The sequence below is a fragment of the Parasteatoda tepidariorum genome, chromosome 4 (assembly GCF_043381705.1).
Source record: "Parasteatoda tepidariorum isolate YZ-2023 chromosome 4, CAS_Ptep_4.0, whole genome shotgun sequence".
NCBI lineage: Eukaryota > Metazoa > Arthropoda > Arachnida > Araneae > Theridiidae > Parasteatoda > Parasteatoda tepidariorum.
The window spans coordinates 74078967-74101024 of record NC_092207.1 but is presented as its reverse complement, the minus strand read 5'-3'; the positions used below and the strand labels follow the sequence as shown (position 1 = coordinate 74101024).

At 28.5% G+C, this 22058-nt stretch overlaps 1 long non-coding RNA gene across 1 annotated transcript; it reads right to left on the bottom strand.

The window, feature by feature from the left end:
- Positions 1 to 8969: 8969 nt before the first annotated feature.
- LOC122269669 (uncharacterized) lies at positions 8970 to 11756 on the bottom strand. The gene is made up of 2 exons (XR_006225317.2): positions 11616 to 11756; positions 8970 to 9845 (listed from the first exon to the last, which is right to left on the bottom strand). It is a non-coding gene; the product is annotated as an uncharacterized lncRNA (long non-coding RNA).
- Between the last annotated feature and the right edge of the window lie 10302 nt (positions 11757 to 22058).

Here is a 22058-nt window from a genome sequence, read left to right as displayed (position 1 = left end):
TAAATGTATATTATACAAAATAAATTATCTTCGAGCATTAATTTTGTTAAATTCCATTTGCCCCTTAGTCTAATTACAGAAATTAGCAATACTTTTTTTCTCAATTTGCTTTCAAGTCTTTCAATGTTGAATCTTGTAATCGAAGTTTCCATCCCCTTTCAACCAAACCTTTGTTCAACCTTATCACCAAAGGATAATCATGAAAAGAATTATTAAGAAACACGGATTTATGCTTTGGTTTAGTCTGCCAAATTTCTTCCTTTCTTACTGATGTTGAGTTGTGAATTGTAATTATTAAGAAAATTTTAAATAATCACCATCATCATTTAACTTTTTTTATCATCTTTGGCAGTAATTTTGATTAAAAATTTAATTGAAAATATACAGTGTGTTCAATTCAATTTAAACTTACTCCCTTGAGTTAACTTTTTAAAAATTTAATTCTTAAATATTTCTGAAACACGTTAATTTCGTTTTGAAGGGAGACATTCTAAAATCTACTTTTAGAAAACGGAGTTAGTGGTTCTCGAAATTAAATATTTTTTGTTTGAAGGTTTATGAGGGTGAAAAGACATTGGCGAAAGCTGACCGAGCTCTGTTTTCGATGACTATGTAAGTTTCAGTTATTTCATGATCGCCATAAGCCGGTTTTTTCGTCCTATTACCGCCACAGAGAACTTAACATCTATCAAAGTTTCAACCGCTACACTTCCAACCTCAAACTTCAACTGGAGTTTTGTAAATGAACTGTTAGAATTTTCATACAAAAATTATAATAAAATAACTTGCAGCTGTCTGTCTATCCAATTAATCGTAAAGTTTACTGTTAGGAACACTTCTTTACCTTTACGGTTTTTAAACAGTTTCCAACTGGTATAATTAAAAAACCCTGAATACAAAACTATACTCTTCTGTTACCATTTACAATTAGCATAGTGTAAAAATCGTAAAAATGAAATTAAACTGAGCATTGAAGCTAGATTGTGCTAGGCTTTTTGTTGGGAAATGGACTGAGTTATGATGTAGCTGAGTTGCATTTTGTCAGGTTATCCATGAAACGTTGCTTAATTAGTTTATCTAGTAGTGCCATCTTTCGAGAAAAAGGGGAAATTCAAAACTTTTTGTGGTCACCAATTGAAATGTGCAGGATATTGGAAGCTCCTCATGTCTTTAAAAAATTGAAAAAATATAGTAGCTTCAACACTTTTATTCGAACCCCCGTTAAACCGGTCACGAGATTCTCAGAATAGCCGTAATAGAAATTAAATAGGTATTTGGTTAATGACAAAATAAGGTGACAACAATATGATAAGCAATAAGTGATTTAAGGTATAAAAAAAAAGAGCTTGAATTTCATAGTTAACTTTTATTAAGCGAAAAAGAATAGAATTTCATTTCGTTTCAAACTAATTTCTTTGCATTAAAGAAAACCTTTTAGTAGTAATACCTTTAATAAATTCAGTTAGGTCATAAATAACTACAAAAAATAAAGAGGTTTTTAAATTGGCATATAGTTATTTATCTTAAAGTGATTTTTATAAAATAGATAATATTACGCTTATATATATGACTCACTTTTATATGTTGATTTTTATAAAAAGTTAGATTTTTTATCGTCTTGAAAAAAAACTTTAAAACTTATTTGTAAAATTCAATATTAATTTGTAATTCTTTAAATTAACACTAATGTGAGTTTGATTTATATTATATAAGATTGAAAAAGAGGTAATACATTCAATAATATTCAAACTCGAATGAGAGAGTATAGAATGTAGAATGTTATACTTACGATGGATTTCATTGTCAATAAAAAGTTCTTTGAGAACAAATTTCAGAGAGTAAGAAACAGATTGTATTTAGCAGATGAACTCTTGATCTGTAGAGCGGAATTTCATTCTTTTATAGTTTTCCCAAAACTCTTTCAAGAAAAGAACAAAAAAATTACAAAAAATCATCTAAGGGTGAGCTTATGACCTCAAGGCAGCAAGTTGTGATTGTTGCCAAATAAGAATGACAAAAGATGTGAAAAAAACGGCACTTTGATGTATAAAGAACTCTTTATAAATTCCAATAATGTCACCTTTAATCTTCATTATCATTCCCACAACATGGGACGATGGTTAGTTGTTTTACTTCATATTCATTTATTTATTGGGTGCACACGTGAAGGAATATGAGAAGATTTTCACGAATTTCGAATAAAAAAATATCCATCGGCGCTTCTGTGTCGCGACAGAATGGGGTTAGGTAAACTGTCGCAAAATGAGTCAATAGTTGGACATTTCAAGGTTTAGGAATGCAATACATCAAAACATGCTAACTAGGTGTTATAAATCATGAAGCATAAACACCTTTCAAAAAACGCGTCGATTTTTTTAAAATCAAACATTTCATTGTAAGAAGGAGCAACATGGCAATAAAATGTGTGTACTATATTACAAACATAATTGAAGTTTTTGCAAATGAAATTTTAAAGCTTTAATTAACATATTAGCTTTAAAAATTATAAAGCTTTCTTTCAATTAAAATTAATTAACTTATGACTTTTATAAAAATTCAATACTAAGTAATGAATGTACGAATTATGTTTCAACGTGTTCATACTCGTAAATAAAACTTAAAAGGAGAGCATAAAGTATATTAAAGGAAGAAAATCCTTTATTTTAACTACATTTTCATTAAGAAAGAATGAAAACGCTTGGGTATTTTAAGCAAACATAAAAAATAGTTTCTAAAAGAGTAACATATATACACTGTAAAAAATTCCGGATCAAATTACGGTAAAAAATACGTCTATTTTTACCGGAATATGTTAAAGAACAAAAAATCTGATGTAACGTAATTTTTGCAGAAAAAATTACCGCGATCTCACTGAATTCCTCAAATTAATAAAATATTACTGCAAAAAACAAGTTATAATATTTCGCTGTAAAAATGGATTTTCATATAATTTTGATTACAAAACCAAAACGTATGATCATATGATATTTAAACCATTCATCTGATAATTTTCCGTTTGTATCGCGACTGTTTAAAGAAATGTCTAGTTTTTTATATTATAGTTCTTATTGCCACACATTTAGTAAAAACAAACGCTGAAATAATTTATTCGAATAAATGATTTTTAGGACATGCTGTAAAGTAACAAGATTAAATTGCCAAATTTTTACATATTTACTACTGAACAGCATGGCAATAAAACTGTATTTATTGTTAATTTTACCAAAAGTCAATTTTACAAAGCACTACGGTAAGAATTGCTGTGTTTTTTCTTATTCCCATAGAGACAGAAGCACAATTAATTTTATCATATACTGAAAGATTTGAAAGTATTTTTTCTCTATATGCAAAATTCATTAATAATAAAATTAAAATGTTTATCCATAGCATATTTCATAAAATTAATTAGAAATTATGTGAACTTTACGATTTAGTTTTGAAATTGCACAGATTTCAACTCGTTTATACTTTTTTTCAGAATAAAGCTTTTAAATGTTCCTCTTATTTATCATTTTTTTCTTAAAAATACTAAAATGTAAATATAAAAATTAATTGCTAAGGCATTTTTGTTAAACATTGTATACTGTAGAAAATTATTTTTTCTCTTGTTTACTTCGTTACCAATTTTCAGTGCACCATGTTTGAATTAATGTATGTATGAATCTTAGAGTAAATCAAAATTCATAACATTTGATCTCTTACCGAATTTCAATTCATCAATCCAAATTTCAGAAATAATCCTTGATCTTGCTTATGAGGTAAATATTTTTTAATGTATGGAGTATGAATATGTAGATCAGTGATTCTCAACCTTTTTTTTTTGTTTCGGCACACTTTTAATGATTTCGAAATTTGACGGTACACAGCGAAAAAAATTAGATTAAAAAGTGTTTAATTACCTATTTTACGCTGTGTTGAATAGTTTGTGATAATAATTTTGAATGTGAAATAAAATAATGTGTACTACAAAAACACACTTATTAAGGTATTAATTATATCTTTCGATCAATTTTTTATTAGTTAGTAACAGTTATTTATTTTTTTGCTAGTTAATAATTGTTAACTTGTTTTCTATAGTTATTAACAGTTAGATTTCTTTTACATTAACTGTTATTGTTTTGTGATTTCTTGTTAACTAGTTTTTTTGCTAATTATTAATTGTTAGCTTAATTTTTGCTAGTTATCCTTTGTTAATTTATTTTTTATATATTTGTTTTTTTAGTTATCCTTTGTTAATTTGTTTATTAATTGCATAGCTTACTTTAATAATTAGCTCTTACAACATTTTTTAAAATTGTGTGTCATATACAATTTAAACACTTCCATCTTATTTTAAGATTGTCAGAGACAAGACAATCGCCGACAAAGATGTTCACGCGGTTAAAGCGTGGAAAAATTTTAAAAAGTATAGATATATATATAATATTATATATACTTTTCTTTAATTTAAACTTTACTCATAATAGAAAAAGCATTATAATTTTTATTGTATCATTTCTAATATTTGGCGGCACATTTTAAGAATTTAGCGTCACACAAAAGTGCCGTGGCACATTGGTTGAGGATCACTGATGTAGATATGATGTAGATTAGAGCAAGTCAAAATTCAAAATATTTGATCTTTCACCTAGTTTCAATTCAAATTTCAGAAATAATCTTTGCAGTTGTTTAAGAAGTAAATATTTCTTTTTCGAGATTTAGTCGGTCGACTCATCAGTAACATATTTCTAAACTGGTCTTTTTTTAGCGCTATCGAAAACTATACTCGAAATTAAAACATTATAGTGCAATTAAAATGACATTACCTTAAAAACATTAGATATTTTTACCCTTGCACGTCCAGATGAGCGTTTAAATGTAACCAGGATTAAATGTACCGATTAAGCACTTCTTAAATTTTAATGCAAATCAACAAAACACTAGATGGGGCAGAGTAGCTACACCAAACGGGAGGCAAAACATTGACTTTTGACATAATTCTTACTGAATTTAATTAAATAAGAATTTTAAAGCAAAATAAGCTACTTTTCCTTATTTTCTTATTCATGCTTATTTTTAATTAAAATTAAGTTTTACCCAGTTGTAGAGCATAAGAAATTAATTGATTGTTAAAGTTGAAGTTGTAATAAGGCATTTATTTTATAATTTCATTTTATTATATCATATTAATATCATTTTATCATTTTCACAAAAAGAAAGGCATATATTTGAACATAATAATTCATTCTAAACTGAGAAAAAGATTGGTCCGAACAACCATAATATGCTAAAGTTTACCGTGTTTCCATCAAAAAGCTAGGTAACTTTTACTGACTCGCTTTGGTAATGATTTTGATTAAATTTACAATAAGATATAGTGTTACAATATGTAATAAAATTCGGTAAATGTTGCAAAATATGGTAATTTTATTATGATACATTAGAGCAGGGCATGAAAAACCATTTATTCGAATAAATTTATTTTTCAGGTTTGCATTTTTACTAAATGTGTGGTAAAATAAGAACCAGTAAACCGTTGTCATATGAACGGAAAAAAATAGCAAATGGAATGGTTTAAATGCCGTGGTTTCAAAAACAGAATTGCAGATGTTTTTTTCTACCAGAAATGTCATTACTATACAGTAAGATAATTTTTTCTTCGCGTAATAAGTCTTCTTTTTTATTAATTATGCGCTGCATTTACTCCATCTATGATTATTCATGATTAATACTTTCTAGTTATTAAGCCTTAATACTTTGATTTATATTCAAAATCGAAGTGTTAACGTAGATATATAATGTAATTAATATGCGTTCGAAAAAGATTTATATTTTTTTCTATTTATTTATTTATTTTGTAATCTAACATACCCGAGAGGACATGTTAGCCTACAGAAAACAAAATTTTGAACAAGAGGGCAAACTTTTGAAATAAGAGAGGAATGAACTAGCCCAGGGATGGCGCACCAATGGCACGAGTGCCATTTATGACACGAGATACAATATTTTGGGCACGCCACCCATCACAAAGTTCACTATGAAGCATGTTAACAATTAAATTAAAATTCAAAAACAAACTATTGACAAAAAAATTAACAATTAATGCCAAAAAAAACAATTAATAACCATAAAAAACAAGCTAACAATAAATAACTAGGAAAAAAATTAACAGTCCAGGTTAAACTAACATACAATCTAATGTAAGTTGTGTGTCATCTGATTTGCAACAACAGAAGTCACGCTGATGTTACTTTAAATTGAATTAAGAGTATAACTGAGATATTGCAAAATGTTTTTTTTCCATAGTATATAAAGAGTTTTGAGTTGATAGTATTCAGTATTATTACTTTCCCACACAAAGTCACTATCACAAAGTCAAAATTATTTGATGGCACGTCTATGACCACATTAAACAATTTCTTAGAAAAAATGGCACGTTGGTGCAAAAAGGTTCGCCACCCCTGAACTAGCCCTTCTTTTTTCTCTTTAACCCTGATTGTACTCAGAACGGTGCAAAATAAACTATCGCAGGTCCTGTAAGTTATCCCATAACAATGGAATAAATTTTCTCAAGTGTATATTTTGTTCAAATTATATAAAAAAAAGGGAAATTATGCCATGAAAAACATGTTATGAAAATGATTGACGATTGGAAATACACCTTCAAACAGCTTACTTCATTTTACATTGGTTCTATACTGATACAATCGCCGGCCATGTGTCCAAGCGGTTAGCTTGCCTGACTGCGATGCCAATGGATTCGGGTTTGAATCCCGCTCAGGGCATGAATGTTTCTCTCTGTGCTGTCCACTGTTATGTGAACGTGGCCCACCCTATGAACGGGTACCTGTGACGTTGGTAATGCTGTTCGTCTCCTTGACTAAGGTTCACAGGTGCCCAAAAGGTAACGTTAAAGAACAATACTTCTGGCATCACATCCAAGGCAAGTGACAGAGAGTTCAACGTTTACCGTAAAGAAAATAAAAAATAATGATACAATCGAGGTATTTTAAATTTTAAAAGGGAATGATTATTTAAAGCATTGAAATTAAATTAAATGTATTTAGTTTCTTAAATTATCTGTACATAAAACTACGACCTTTAATCTGAAACCTATTGAACATTTCCTGTTTTATAATAGTTATAATATTATTTCGACAGTTGTATCAGGTAATATTATCTTAAAGTTCATTATAATATAATTTTTGTTAAAGCCTATCAATCCTTATCTTGTAGAACCATACTAAAAAGAAACTAATCGATTAACTTAATATAATTTTTGTAATTTATTAATATAATTTTTGTTTAAACTAAATTCCTATTTATCCATCTTCATTTTATAAAGAACATAAATATGTTGAAAAGATACTAGATGATGAATGTTTTATGCATTATACTTTTAAAGTAAGCCAAATCCAAACCAATTCTATTTTTAATTTGTAAAAAGTTTTAAAAAGACATACTAAATATAATAAAAGTTTGTTTCTTTTTTTAGTTTTTTTTTTTCGTTAATAAAAAAAAAATCGTTTTTTTTGGGGGGGGAGGATTGTTTATTTTCCTATTTTACCTGTTTAAAGTTACGCATTTGGCCTGCTTAAAAAAATGATTATAAACTCTAAAAAATAATTCAATTTAAAAAAAAATTTCAAAAAATACATTTTTTTGAAAAGAGAATAGTTGGAAATTTGTCCTATTATAAGGTATAAGATCGTATGTGGAACTACGGAATCACAATTCACGTTCAAACATTAAACGATACAATTTTACGAACTTATAGTATATCCCTTTATAATCCAGTGCAAAAACAGCACAACTGGATATTTCTCCATTCGTAAACTAAACCTAAAACATTATGTACAGAAAATGCTTAAGTCATAGTAAGAATAATAGCTGGTGCTTGAAAACGGTAGTATCTTTGGGTATCTGATCAAATATGGTAGAGGGAACACTTTTAGCTCATTTCTAAAGAGATACAAAAAGCAACTTTGTATAGCGCATTTCGTTCTAGTGTGACTACACCGTAGACAATATTAATACTTTGACTTTACACTGTAAAAAATTTCGAGCTATGCGGCACCAAATATTGGTATTCATTTGCTGGCTACATAAAGTCGTGCTCAGTTTTACTATATATTGGTGCTTTCACTAGTTCCAAACAACGAGAGAAGGTTGCACCAAAAATCGGAATTTTGAAAGAGCCTAAAAGCGGCGAAAGGTTGCACCAAAAATAAGTGTTTTGAAGGGAACTAAAAAGCGAGGAAGGTTGCACCATTATTAAATATTTTTAAAGCGGCGAAAAGCAGATAAAGTTAGCATCATTAATAAATATTTATTGAAAAAAGAGGATATAATTTAAATCAAATTATAATTAAATTATTTAAATCTATAAAAATTAATAAAACTATTTTTATTTTAGATGTGTTATGTAATTTTAATATATATATATATATATATTAAATAATACATCTAAAATAAAAATAGCTTCTTGAATTTTTATATATTTAAATAATTAAATTATAATTTGATTTAAATTATCTTCTCTTTTTTTTATAAATATTTATTAATGATGCTAACTTTATCTGCTTTTTGGCGCTTTAAAAATATTTTCGTTCATATAAAAACTTTTTCTTTCTTCAAATTGATATATGTAAAATTTAATCATTTTTTACATTTCATTTAAAGCACGAACCGATGCTATAGAGTTAATACCGCATGTAAATAAAAAGAATTTTAATTTTAGGCTGAATCAAATTCTTATTACTATGTATTTTGAAATTATTTTATTATTTAAAAATGAAAATATTACTTTCACAAGTAAAAATTTATATAAAAAAGTAGACGAATATTGTATTGGTCAACCCCCAATCTCTAATTAAGGAAACATTCCAATATTAATTACATTGGAGTATGGAAATATTAAATTTGAAGTAAATTAAGAAATGTAAAAATAATGAAATAACTTGGAAATATTAGCAAAAAATATACAGATCAATATTTAAACATAATTTATTCATTTACAATCACTTTGATATTTGTATACATAGACAGAATGTAATAATTTTTAAGCAAAATCTTAAAATTTAAATATATTATACTTTTTATACATATCACAGCATTCATTAAAAAAAAATACAAAATATTCACTCAGAAATATGATCGATAGTATGTTTTTGTTACTAAGAGAGTGCATTCAATTCAAACTTATTTTAAATTTACAGTAATTTAAAATAAAAATTATGTTATGCCTCAATGTTTAGAGTTTTGAAATTTGGGATCATCTGAAAATAATTTTCTATATTTTAATAAGATACTAAATTTCTTGGCATATTCTGCCTCATCTGAATTAAAATCTACAATATAGCTAAATTACTTTTTTACAAGCATAATTTACTACTTGATAAAAAGAGTAAAATTTCCCACAGCTTGAAAAAAAATACTGTAATTTTTTTTTATAAATTAGTAAATGATGGTGAGTATTTGAGAAAAAACAATATTTTTATTACATATTCATGATTATAGATTTTCTGGTGTTATTACTTTAACTATATCACATTTTTTAGTTGATTGTAAAAAACACAACAAGTTTTAAAAAGATTACACACAAATAAAATTTTGGAGCCTATTTACAAAAGAATAATTGTTTTTCCAAGCACAGGTTCTTCATTCTCAAAACTTGAAACTATACACATTCCTTGTTTGTAAGCTGTTCTTGAAACTAGCACTTTTCAAGTGTGAAAAAACTGTTTATAACCTTCTGGAATTCTGGTGATTTTGGCAGAATCAATTGGTTCGGCACTGGGTATAACAATATTTTTTCCTGTGTCTCTTTCTCAATTAAAATCATTGAAGTTGTTGGTATCTTTATGCTAATGAAAGAAGATTAAAAATAATGTAATTTATGCTAATAAAATGTACAGAAGAAACAAAATTTGAATCCTTACTTTTTTAAAACATAGAAAGATAAATCAAAGAAAGTCATATTTTAATTACTATTTTTAAAATACAATATAAAGAAAATTGAGAAATTGTAGTTCTCGTGTAAAAAAATTTTAAAACATTTCACTACCTTAAAAAACAAAAATTTCGAGACCAACTATTTATACAGGGGGGGGGGATTTTTATCTTAAGCCTCCTTTTACCCACAAAGATTCCGGAAAGGAATGAAAGATATTGATATTTTAAAATATTATTATTATTATTTTTGTTAAAATGCGCTAAAACACCAAAATAGAATTTCTCCACTTGAGAAATTGTGAATTGAATTTTATGCAGAGCGGCACAGTAAAAAATTTACTGAAGGAACTGTAAACAGTTAAAATAATAAATGAACAAATTGATCATCACTTGTATAGATAAAAGAGTTCGTGTTGAGTCTAAGAGGGTGGAATCTGGCTGACGATTAACACACAAGCAGTAGTCATGTGGATAGTATTAAAACTCCACATGTATACTGTTTGTGAGGGTTGCCTTTTTAACTAAAGGTCTTTTGTTTCATAGAAGCACATATATTTCAGAATAAAAAAATTTCACTTTTGTAATTAAAATGAAACTTTTCAAAAAAAAATTATTTAAAAAAACAAAAACAACTGTAAATATTATAAAGAATACGTATGACATTTTTGAGGATCAATGAAAACGTTCAATTTCATGGTTATATTATCCTTCCCCTCACCCGCAAAACACAAATGTGGGCTAAATTAATATATTTAAAGCTACAAAAAATAAAATAAATAAGTAAAAATTAAAAAAACATCGAAAAATAAGTATCTAAAGCAGAGTATCTATGAGTATCAAAGTATTTTTTTATATGTATTTAATAAAAAAGATATATTTATTATCTTTTTAAATACAATACTTTGTTTCATTGAAAAAAATTTTCTCTTAGTTAAAAAATATTAATAATAAAATATATTTTAAGAAAAAATTCTAATAAGAAATCAGTTAATTTCTAAATGTTCTAAAACAAATCTTATTCTTGTCGGTGTTTTGTTCTAAATTTCAGTAAGGTATTATTGGCGAATTAAAAAAAAATATCGCTTTGTTTTCTTTAGCGCCAATATTACCCACTAAGTTTTTCTCCTACCTCGTGCGCTCAGAGAACGTAAAGAGAAATCTAGTTTCCATGACAACGGTTAGTATTAATTTGAGGTGAATAATTCGCATTGAAAATTTTACAACAGAAGCACTTTAGAATGTATAGACCAAAATTCGTGTAATTATGTGACATTACAAACGAAAAAGAGCAAAATAGAACATGAAAATCAAAACAAAAGCAGAGATATTGATAAAAAGTTTTAATCCTAACAGAAAGCACATACGAATTTTTTTGATCGGTAGAATGAAATAAAAACACGAACCTAGAAAATTTTCACCGGCAGTGAATTTGGCGGAAAGCTATGCTCCTTTAGCCAAATAAACTGTAAATGCACTTTCTGTGCACATAAAATCGTTATATCTCCTTATTTACTGAAAAAGAGCTAATATAGATTTTAAAATATTTAATTATTCATACAACGAAACAGTTTCCTATAAGAAATTTGAAGCTAACACTTTCGGAACAGACAACAAAATTTTTAAAGTTGATATTAAAGAAATGAACTGTAATTAATGCAAATAATTAAGAAAAGTTTACTTACCTTCAAAAGAAATGGACAATTTCAAAGACAACTTGCATGAGATGATATCAAGATTCAACAACAAAGTCGTCCATCTTGTCAACAACTACGTAATAAGTCATCGGTCACGTGCCTGTCATAGTACGAAAGTTTGGTGCAATCGATTGCGCCATAAACGCATTTCTTGATCATATTTTCCAATTTATGGTGCAACCTAGATAAAATAATTTTTGATTTATCCTATTTATGGTGCAATTAGCAAACTTTGCACCAAGTATTGGATAAACATTAACCGAGATTTTTTACAGTGTACAAATAAGCCACATTTTCCAAGGTTTAAACTATCTCCGACTATCGCAGCAGAAATATGCTACATTTAACTAACTGGACAAAAGGATGCAAGCGCTTGAATGAAAAAAATATTAAAATTGATCATCAGATCAGATGGATTCATTTCTTACTGCATGACATTGCTGAGCCACACACTGCTCAAATGATTGAAGCGAAATTTCAGAAATTTGATTTGAAACTTCTTCTTCATCCACTATACTCAGCAGACTTAGCCCCTACTTTTTCTTCTTTTTAAATATATTGACAATTTTTAATCGTAAAACAATTAAATTTCTACAAGGCCTTAAAACTTGCCTTCCAGAAATGTTTTGACTCATACCCATTAGTGTTTTATAACAACAGCCCTTAATAACTTCCCTCTTAAATAGCAAAAGTGTATCGATAATATGAGTGCATAAATAAAGTAATTTCTTACAGTTATAAGTAGTTAACTGTTCCTGTTTTTTTTAAAATTTTATTCTTATCAATCTAATATAAATTACAGAACTGTCCACAATATTGTAATGAATATTGGTTTTTCCAATGCTTTTACAAGGTCGTATCGAGCTCGCTTTTGATTTTTTAAACATATTTTAACGTTTTTTTTTCTGTTTTATAGCCATTTCATTACTTGATTTGGCCCTTTTCTCCTTGTACTAAGTCTTTGATTCGTGGTATTGATTCGGCATATTTTTATTTATAGTATTATTTTTTCTCTTTTTACATTTATACATTATTTATTTTATTTTTTCACAAATAAATTCGTCTAAGGAAAAACCGAATATAGTTATTTATGAATATTATTTGCTATCATAACCGATCGGAAATAACCGACACAACTGGAAATTTCGCTTAAATCTCCCATTGTACAAAATTAGTTTTAAAAATTCTAGTTACTTATGAATATTATTTGCTTTTATAACCGACAGTATATAACCGACTCCTGTTGTGTCGGTTATATACTGTCGAATTTTGTCTAAATCTTCCATTGTACAATATCTATTTTAAAAATTCTAGTTACTTATGAATATTATTTGCTTTTATAACCGACAGTATATAACCGACACAACTGGAAATTTTGTCTAAATCTTCCATTGTACAATATCTATTTTAAAAATTCTAGTTACTTATGAATATTGTTTGCTTTTATAACCGACAATATATAACCGACACAACTGGAAATTTTGTCTAAATCTTCCATTGTACAATATCTATTTTTAAAATTCTAGTACAAAGAATCTGACTTTTTGACAAAATTTTAGATATTCTCTCACGTTAACACTTTAAAAGGATTATTGAATTGTAACCTAATAATTGAAAATATTGACGAAAAGTTAAAATTATAATATATAGAAGAAAAAATAGAGGAAAAGAATCAAATTATGTATTTTAATTTATCCAGTGCAGTATGTTATTTAGTTGTGAATAATTTTTCATTGCCTCTGATTCCGATTCTAAGTTCAGATTAATTGCGATTCATAAACTGAGAAGGAAAGTCTAGTTAAAACTATTAGAATATGATAAAGTTTACCGTGTCTTCGGCTCGAACCAAGGACCACCATAATTGTAAATCCCTGTCCATGGAAAGTTAAGAAGCTTTATATAAAAGGCGATCGCAATGACAGATTACGACATACTAATTTCTGATTTCAATGTTGTAATTTGGAAAATATGGTCCCAATGGCTTAGTCGGAATCGTTAGTTTTACTTTTACCTTTGGCTTATTTCTCTATATCTTAAAAAACTTTGAAGCGAATGTAATGTGTCTTTGTGACTGCCACTGTATAAAGATTCTTTAATCTCCCCCGAATGGGGTGTACAACTATGGCTATTAGTGCATCCTTCTACAACCCCGGAGGTCTTAGTTTCGAATCCTGCAGTCATCTAGAGAGCATCTTTCTCACACATTTCGCCCTCTACATACATTTCGCACAAAAAAAAATGAATATATGCTATTTCACTTATATATGAGGTTTTTAAATTCGAATATCATTTCTTCACAGCTATTATGACACATTTTTGCTCAATTTTGAAAAACCAATTTTTATAGTGTGGGAATGTTTTAGAAAAAAAACTACAATTTACGCTGCGTAATTAGCGTTTTTTTCCCACGTCAGTGGTTGAAGTTGAACTTAAACTTAGTCTGAAAAATGCTGTCGGAATCATGAGTTATATTTAAAATGTTAATAGAATTTTAACATTATTACGGATACTTAAGAAATGTGTTTCAAAACTTAGCACCTTCATTTTTTTTTTTTTTTTTTTCCNCGAATGATTATTTTTTTTTTGGCGTTAGTTAACTTTGTTCATTCTCTAAAAGAGCAGTAGAAATCTGTAAGTTTTATGCGAAAATGTTACTGTATTAAGGAGCAATTGAAAATAATTTTTCGAATTTTTTTTTGCGCAATTTTTATTTTATTGATATCAATGTTTCTAAGACACATTAGAAATAAATTTGAATGTTTTTCACCCAAAAAAAATTTGAATTTTTTTTCTTAGTATATGTATTTCCTAAGATGAATAAACTATAATGAGAAGAAGAAAAAAAATCGTCCAAATCGATTTACACAGATTATTGTTCTAAATGTAAAACAATTGCAGCCATTTCAACTCGTAATTGTTTCGAAAAATCAGTGTTTTCCTGAATAACTATTATTTTGTTCTTTTTGTAAGCTATTTTAGTGATGTGTTCCCTCTAACTTTAGTACTTTTACCGTATTATCTTCCATTTTATTAGGTTTCAATGGTTATTGGTTTTTCCCCGCCTTTCAAACAAGGCTGCAAGTTTGCAAAACCTATAAAAAATAACAATAAATTATCTAGTTATTTAAACTTTTCCAAGTTCAGGGAATCATTTCTTTAAAGTTCAAAAAGCCATGTTGTCGAACTTTTTGCAAATGAATCTTTATAAAATAAATCTTGTGCGAAAATTATGTTTCTAACACTTAGTATTTAAGTTGTAAGCTTGCATTAAAAAAATGCGTTTTCATTATTTCCCTTTAATTAAATATCCATTTTACTTCCTTATTTAAATAATTATATTTAATTTAAATGTGCAGCTTTTACTTATATTTTCTTACAATATAAAAAGTATCTTTGAGTATTAATCATCTCAATATACAAATGATATCATTTGCAATGTTGCTTGTAGTTATGTCATAGCGATAACTTTTTCTGATGATTAACTGATCAGGGTTGTAGTTTTTATGATAATTTTCTTTACGATAAATTTTACTCAATTTAAGTTGTTTCAAAATGTTTTATTTAATGCTTTCAAGATACATGTCTTCTCATTATAAACTTATAACAATGAAAGCTCTGTTTCATTATAAAAATTATGTATACTGATTGTCATCAAAATATACACATCTAGTAAGAGTTGTCAGAATGAAACAAAATTTTACCTATCTAAGTACAACGTAAGTATAAAAAATGATTTAAAAATATCAAAGCAAAATTCTTACATTTATTGCAGGAAAAATGCAAATCAAGGGGGAATGGGGGGTTAGTAGGGGAGAGTGGGGTCAATTGTAACAGGTTACGATTGTAACAGAGCAAAAATTTCGAGTGTCGGTTTCTAGATTTGGTTTCTAGGTGGCGCACAAGGTGTATTTAATAAATCTACATGTACACCCCTGCTGGCAACCATTTTTATGTACTTTTGAAAGAGTTACATCACAGAAGATATTTTCACGCTACGTAAGTACTTTTTTTGGTATTAGAATATTATATTGTAATAAAGTAATTTTGTTTAAACAAATAAAAGTTATTAACCGAATATGTAAGTGGACACCTTAATTAACATTTCAATAAAAAAAATTTGTTTAGTTAATTAACTAGCATTTTTTTTTAACAAATGAAGCTGAAATGGCGTCTTGGGGACAATTGTAACAATAAGTAAAGGGACGATTGTAACAGCTGAAAATAAATAATCTTATGTTTACAAACCATTACTTAACTCTTTAAGAACCACCAATAGTTTCCTATATCATTTATATTATGTTGCATGTGCATTATTTTATTTGTCACCTTTCACAGCATAAATTAAAATTTTTAACCCCTTAAAGTTAAAAGTTTAACCCTTTAGGTCTCTGCTCATTATTATTTTTACTCCTAAAATATCACTACTATTTTGATCAATAAAAAAATATATCACAACTATGATAATATGTAAAATTAACTATGTTTTAGTTGAATTTATGAACTGTTACAATTGACCCCGTAAGTGGGGACAATTGTAACAAGTACACGACTGTCAAAAATTGTTAATAACTAATATAATAACACTTAAAATAAGGTATTTATTTTTTTTCTAGTAGAGGATAGTCTACTTTACTCGTCTGTCAATTAATACTAATAATATATAGGATTTTTTGTTAGTTAAAAATAGTTAAGTAAAAAATGTTACAATTGACCCCACTCTCCCCTACCCTTCAGAGCCACCTCTTACTCGAATGCAGGATACGATACGGTCGGGCAACAACTCTTGGCTCTAGTGTAGAATCGAGGGCCTCTTTTTGGCGATAATTTTCGTTCAGTTTTTCTGAAATCACATTTATGGTCAATATGATATAATTTGCGGTCTTTGCTTTCAATGACCTCACCTTCGGGTTACCGCAACTTTTGTTTACATTTATGCGATTGGTTCTTGGTTTAGTTACATACACTGTATTCATTTATTTACAAATCGCCAAAAATGAGAAGGGCTCCCGATTGTGAACTATTACGCAACTCTTTTATGATTTTTTGTTCCACAGTTGCCGTAAAACATCATTAAATTGACTAAATTCGAAACACTGTTCAACTTGCCATCCCAAGTGGTCTCAGATATACTCGTTTGGAGACAAATCTGGGAATCTAGCAGGAAAGGGAAGGGTGGTAATAAGGCAGAGGCATTCCAGTGACACTCTTGCTGTGTCTGGCCGAGCATTCTGTCGTTAAAAAATGGCTTTTGTGGGCCCTGCCACGAGTTGGAACTGCATTTGAATGAAGGGTGTCATAAATGTGTATCAATATTAGGGGGTTTCTGAAATTCCTTTCGCAGTGATCACTAACCCCTGATATTACATCATTGTTTTTTCTTTTTTAATTTTTAAAAACTGTATTTTCCACAAAAGCAAAGAACATTTGCTTAATAAAATATATAATTATTACTCTAATCTTACATAAAAATCATTATGTTAATATCTTATACATGACGAAACGAATGATTATCTAGATTGGGAAAGAAATTAACTGCACTTTTAAAAAAGAATAATCTTTGGAATATAGATTGTGTGTCTCAGAAAGTCGTTTTGCTCGTTATCGAGTCTAACATCATGATAAAACCTCAAGCAGGAAATCATTTTAATCTTATTCACAATTAAGTTCTTAATGCTTCAAAACTCAATATACATGTTAATATTTAGATCAGTCGATTTCTCTTTTCTTGTTTTTTGTACGACAATAATTCAAAAGCAAGTTTTAAAAATAAAGATCCTATAATTAGAGTTTCCAACAATTACGGATAGATTGTCGATTATTATTTAAATTTAAAATGAAGAAAATTCGCTAGATGTACTTAAATTTGCAGCAACTTTCGGACAATCTGTAATTTCGAAAAGAACTTGCTACGAGTTCACAAATGAAAATGACATTTTCAGCTCATCAAATTTCAATTTTGTGGTTGCAATTCTGTGGGCTGAATAGCGACCAATAGGATACATTTTACGAATAGTTCATCAGGTAATAATTTTCGACCTACGGTTAATAGGCAAGCAAGGTTTCGAAAAGGTTTATTATATGGTAAATATTTTTTTTATTCCGTTATACTCCCTGTACATTTTTTCAACACTCCTTCGTTATTTCAAGTTTATAAGTCTTTTAGTTTGTGCGCAACAAAAAAAACGAGACGTAATGTTATATGTAGTTATTTCAAGTTTATAAGTCTTTTAGTTTGTGCGCAGCAAAAGAACGAAACGTAATGTTATATGTAGTAAAAAATCGCAAAAAAGCACTTAAAATTGCAAGCATTTTCGAACAAATCGGAATTTTTAAAAAAAATCTTTTTTAGTTTACTAATAAGAAATGACCCCTTTAACACGCTAAATTTCAACTCTTCAGTGCTGCATAGCGACCTGCATGAAATTTTTACTATAAGTTTAACAGTTCATTATTATCGAAGGTTGAATTGTTTTATTCCATCGTACTCATTCAATGCAGAAACAATAATCTTCACGTTTTTTTAATTACCTTATCTACATATTTATTGTCAAAGTTTGCAGTTTTTAAACATGTTCGTTCCAGTCGTGTGCATGTGATGATACTATATCTATTATTGAAGAGTAGTTATCTATAAAGATAAAATTAAAGTTGAATTTTCTTATTTTAGCAACCAGTTTAGTTTTTAAATTTTACACTAAGTTTATTCTTATGAAAAATATGTTATTGCAATAAGAAAATATCACATTTTCTGCAAAAATATAGTTGGGTGATAATATGCATATTGTTACAGCTTTATCCGGTTTATTGACACAAGCTCCAGGGATGAATTTTGTCTGGCGATACGCGTGTGATAGGCAACGGAAATATTCATGCGTGTTTCTAAACTCCGAGAAAACATTTTAGAATCAAATTATTTTTTTAAATCATTTGCTTAAATGCTTACTTTTTTTCGTAAAGTTTAAAATTCAAAATTAATTATTTCATAATAGAAACGATATACTTTTAACAATTTTTTTTCAGTTACCGCATCTTGACCTTTTTTCTTTAGAAAAGTATGTAGTTGTTTTTTATGATTATGTCTTTTTTTGCCGACAAATTTTAGATGAAGGCACATTTCGTTTTAGTATTAATTTAAAAACAGAGCACCTTAATAACTATTGACTTTTAACAATCAGCTTTCCATATACTACAAAGCGTCAATAGTCGAATGGTTGATCTTAAATATACTAATTAAATAACGAAAAGGATATAATTTACAAAATTGGACACAAAAACGTATTTTTTCTGACTGAACTCAAATGTTTTTTTTTGGGAGATTTGAATAATTGATCCTCGAAATAAAGGGAGCTGTCGCAATCTTGAAAATAGGGTATTCTGTAAAAAATTCCGGGTCAAATTACGGAATAAAGCACCAGCACTTTGCGTTCATCATCCGAAAAATCCATTTTAACGTAAAATATTATACCGTAATACTTACAGTAATATTTATATGATTAAAATATTTCTGTGATTTTACTGTTATTATTACTACAAAAATTATGGTATATAAGATTTTTTTGCTCCATTACTTGTTCCGGTAAAAATGGATGTTATGGAGAAAAAAAGTACCACTATACTGAGCGCTGGTACTTTTCACCGTAATTTGATCCGGAGTTTTTTACAGTTCACCATTATTTAAGGTATGAAAAAGTTTTATACTTTTAAAATTAATTTTAATATTTGTATATATTGCGGTATCTTTGTAATTACTTAAGCGAATCAACAAAATCTTGTTCAAAATTATCTGTTTCATCCAAAGTTAATTATACATTTTTATTCATTTATTGCTTTTTACTTGTTTATTATTTTTTTATTTATTTAATTTAACAATGGTTGAAATTTTTCGAAATTGTAAGGAGAAGAAATATTTTATGATTTTAAACTGTGTAGTTTTTAGAAAGAAAATCCAAAATTTGAAAAGAATTAATTTAAAAAATCTCGAGAAATTAAGTTCCATTGCTTGCATATATAAATCGAAATTATTATTAAGAGGCGGAAAATTTCAACTGCTCTCCCGATATATTAAGGAGATCATATTTTTCAGATTGCGTGTATACCCTCCCCTTATTTTGGGGTCAAATATCCTAATCCGCTGAAAAGGGGCTTAATCCAGAAAAAACACCTTTTCCTGTCCAATTTCGTAGCTTAAAACATTGTCTGTTCCAATTTATTAGCGTATTTAAGGCTATTCTCTAAAGCCATTACAATTGCATTTTAGAATGTGAAAATCTGATGATTCGATCAAACATCATTTACGTGTTTCTTTTTTTAGTTTGCTTAGTTCATTATGCATGTGTATACGCAAAACATTTAAAACAACTAATGAATATATTGCCATATTCCTTAAAAAATTAATCATTCGTTCACCGTAATCGGAATAAATTTTTTCTTTTAATAAATTTTAAATCGGTTCACTGTTAATAAAAAAGTTAGTTATTAGAGAGGGGCAAACAAAACCATCTAAAATTTAGGGCTGCTAAGTGTTTTAAAAATAAATAAACTAGTAGTCACATTTTGTCGTTATTACACTATCTTTGGTCCCGCAGTGTCCATGATCGTTAAGACACGGTTCCCACAGACCCAGCAGATGAAGTCAAGCTTCATTGGTGACCACTTGGAGTAGTCTGCGTAGGGACCGAGGGTGTGCGGTATTGGTCCTCGTTAAATTGCTCTACCGTAAAGTGCTCGACTTCGCTTGCAGGTCGTCGAAGCGGGGGTGCCATCCCCTCTGCGGAGGATCAAAATTGTGGTGGCATGTCTTCGGATCATCCTCAGGAATGTTTCGCAGACCGTCGCCAATAGTCCATTGTGCAGCTCTAGTGTGACGTAAATGAACTACAACAACAACAACTACACTATCTTTGAAGCTCCTTTTTGTAAATTTAGATGTTCTGAATCATGTATGTAGTTTTGGCACAACTTCATGATTCAAATGAGTTGAAATTAACGTCTTCTACCTATACAATTAGTAGTTTCATGTAAGTAGGTTTTTTTCTTCTTTTTATAGTTGCAACATGTTACTTAACCTTTTATAAAATTTTTAATAAATCTCTAGTCAGTGAGAATTTTATAAAGTTTCTCATGTTTTTCATCACTGTCGTGGGTGAGACAAAATGCGATTACCTACCACAAGTCTGTTCTTTTAGAAGCTCGTACTACCATTTACTACGTGCACATCACCCAGAACAGTGCAAAAATAGCCTTTTGCCTCAATAAAAACATGGTTCTCGTAAAAGAACTCTTACGACCCCCGTGCGAGAGCTTTAACCCGATTCTAAGGCGTCATTACTTCCATTTCTGTCATAAAACCTAATGCCCCAGATTTAGGGTTAAAGAGGGGCTTCAACCGCATATTCTTTAATAGGTGGAAATATTTTTCTCACTATCAGGGGTGGGGAAAGCAGGGGAAATTTTTTACAGAATAAAAAACAGATCTTAACAACATTTCTATTTCAAGCAGATTTAGCAACAAATTTGTGAACATGCAATGGAAATAAATAATCATATAAATTTTATTTAACTAAAATTCACTTGCTAAAATTTACAAGTTTTTGTAATTTTACAGGGCATAACCACGTGCCACTGTGGCTACGTCCCTGAACACCTCTACAAAAAGAGGCCTTGTATATAGACTAATTTACGAACAACTGTAGGTGTATTAGTTTATGGATCCATTAACCGGTATTTCCCACTGAGATACAACATGATCTTTAAAACATTAGCGCACTTTACAGTTTTTTCCAGCTGCGTGCGTCACTAACATGTTAAAAATTTGTTTTCATTGCTATTTTACTTTTAAACAAGAAGTGAAGAAAGTGTTTGCAGTTTATCTTGAAGCCATCCAGTTAGTGAGGATCCTAAAGCATACGAATGACTTCATTTCAGTTCGCATTGTTATGCGAGTTGAGTAAGCAGAGTCATTCGTTAGCACTTTCTCTTCCAAGAATAATGCTTCATTGGAGAACGAGATGTCAAGAGATGAATTGATGAAGGCTGAAAAAGTGGATCACAACTTTCACTTTTTTTTTCTCTTTTACGCTTCCGTTTTACTAGTTTTTTTGATTAAATACGTCAACTATCATAAAATCTACTTTATGTTTAAACATCAATTGATATAGTTTAAAAATGTTAAGGAAATTAGAAATTATATATTTTTACTGTTTCAATATTCAATATTTCTGGACATTTTCCAGCGTTAAGTAGATTACTTTAATGGGTTAAAAGTTTAAGCAGGTGATAATTCATACAATACATTATTTAACTTTAAATTTAAGAAACATTTTATGCAGGAAAAACTAAAGCAAATTTAATTAAATTAAGAATTAATTTAATTAACAAATTTAAATGAAAATCAAATCTTCACTTAAATTCCTTTAACAAAGTAATACTATG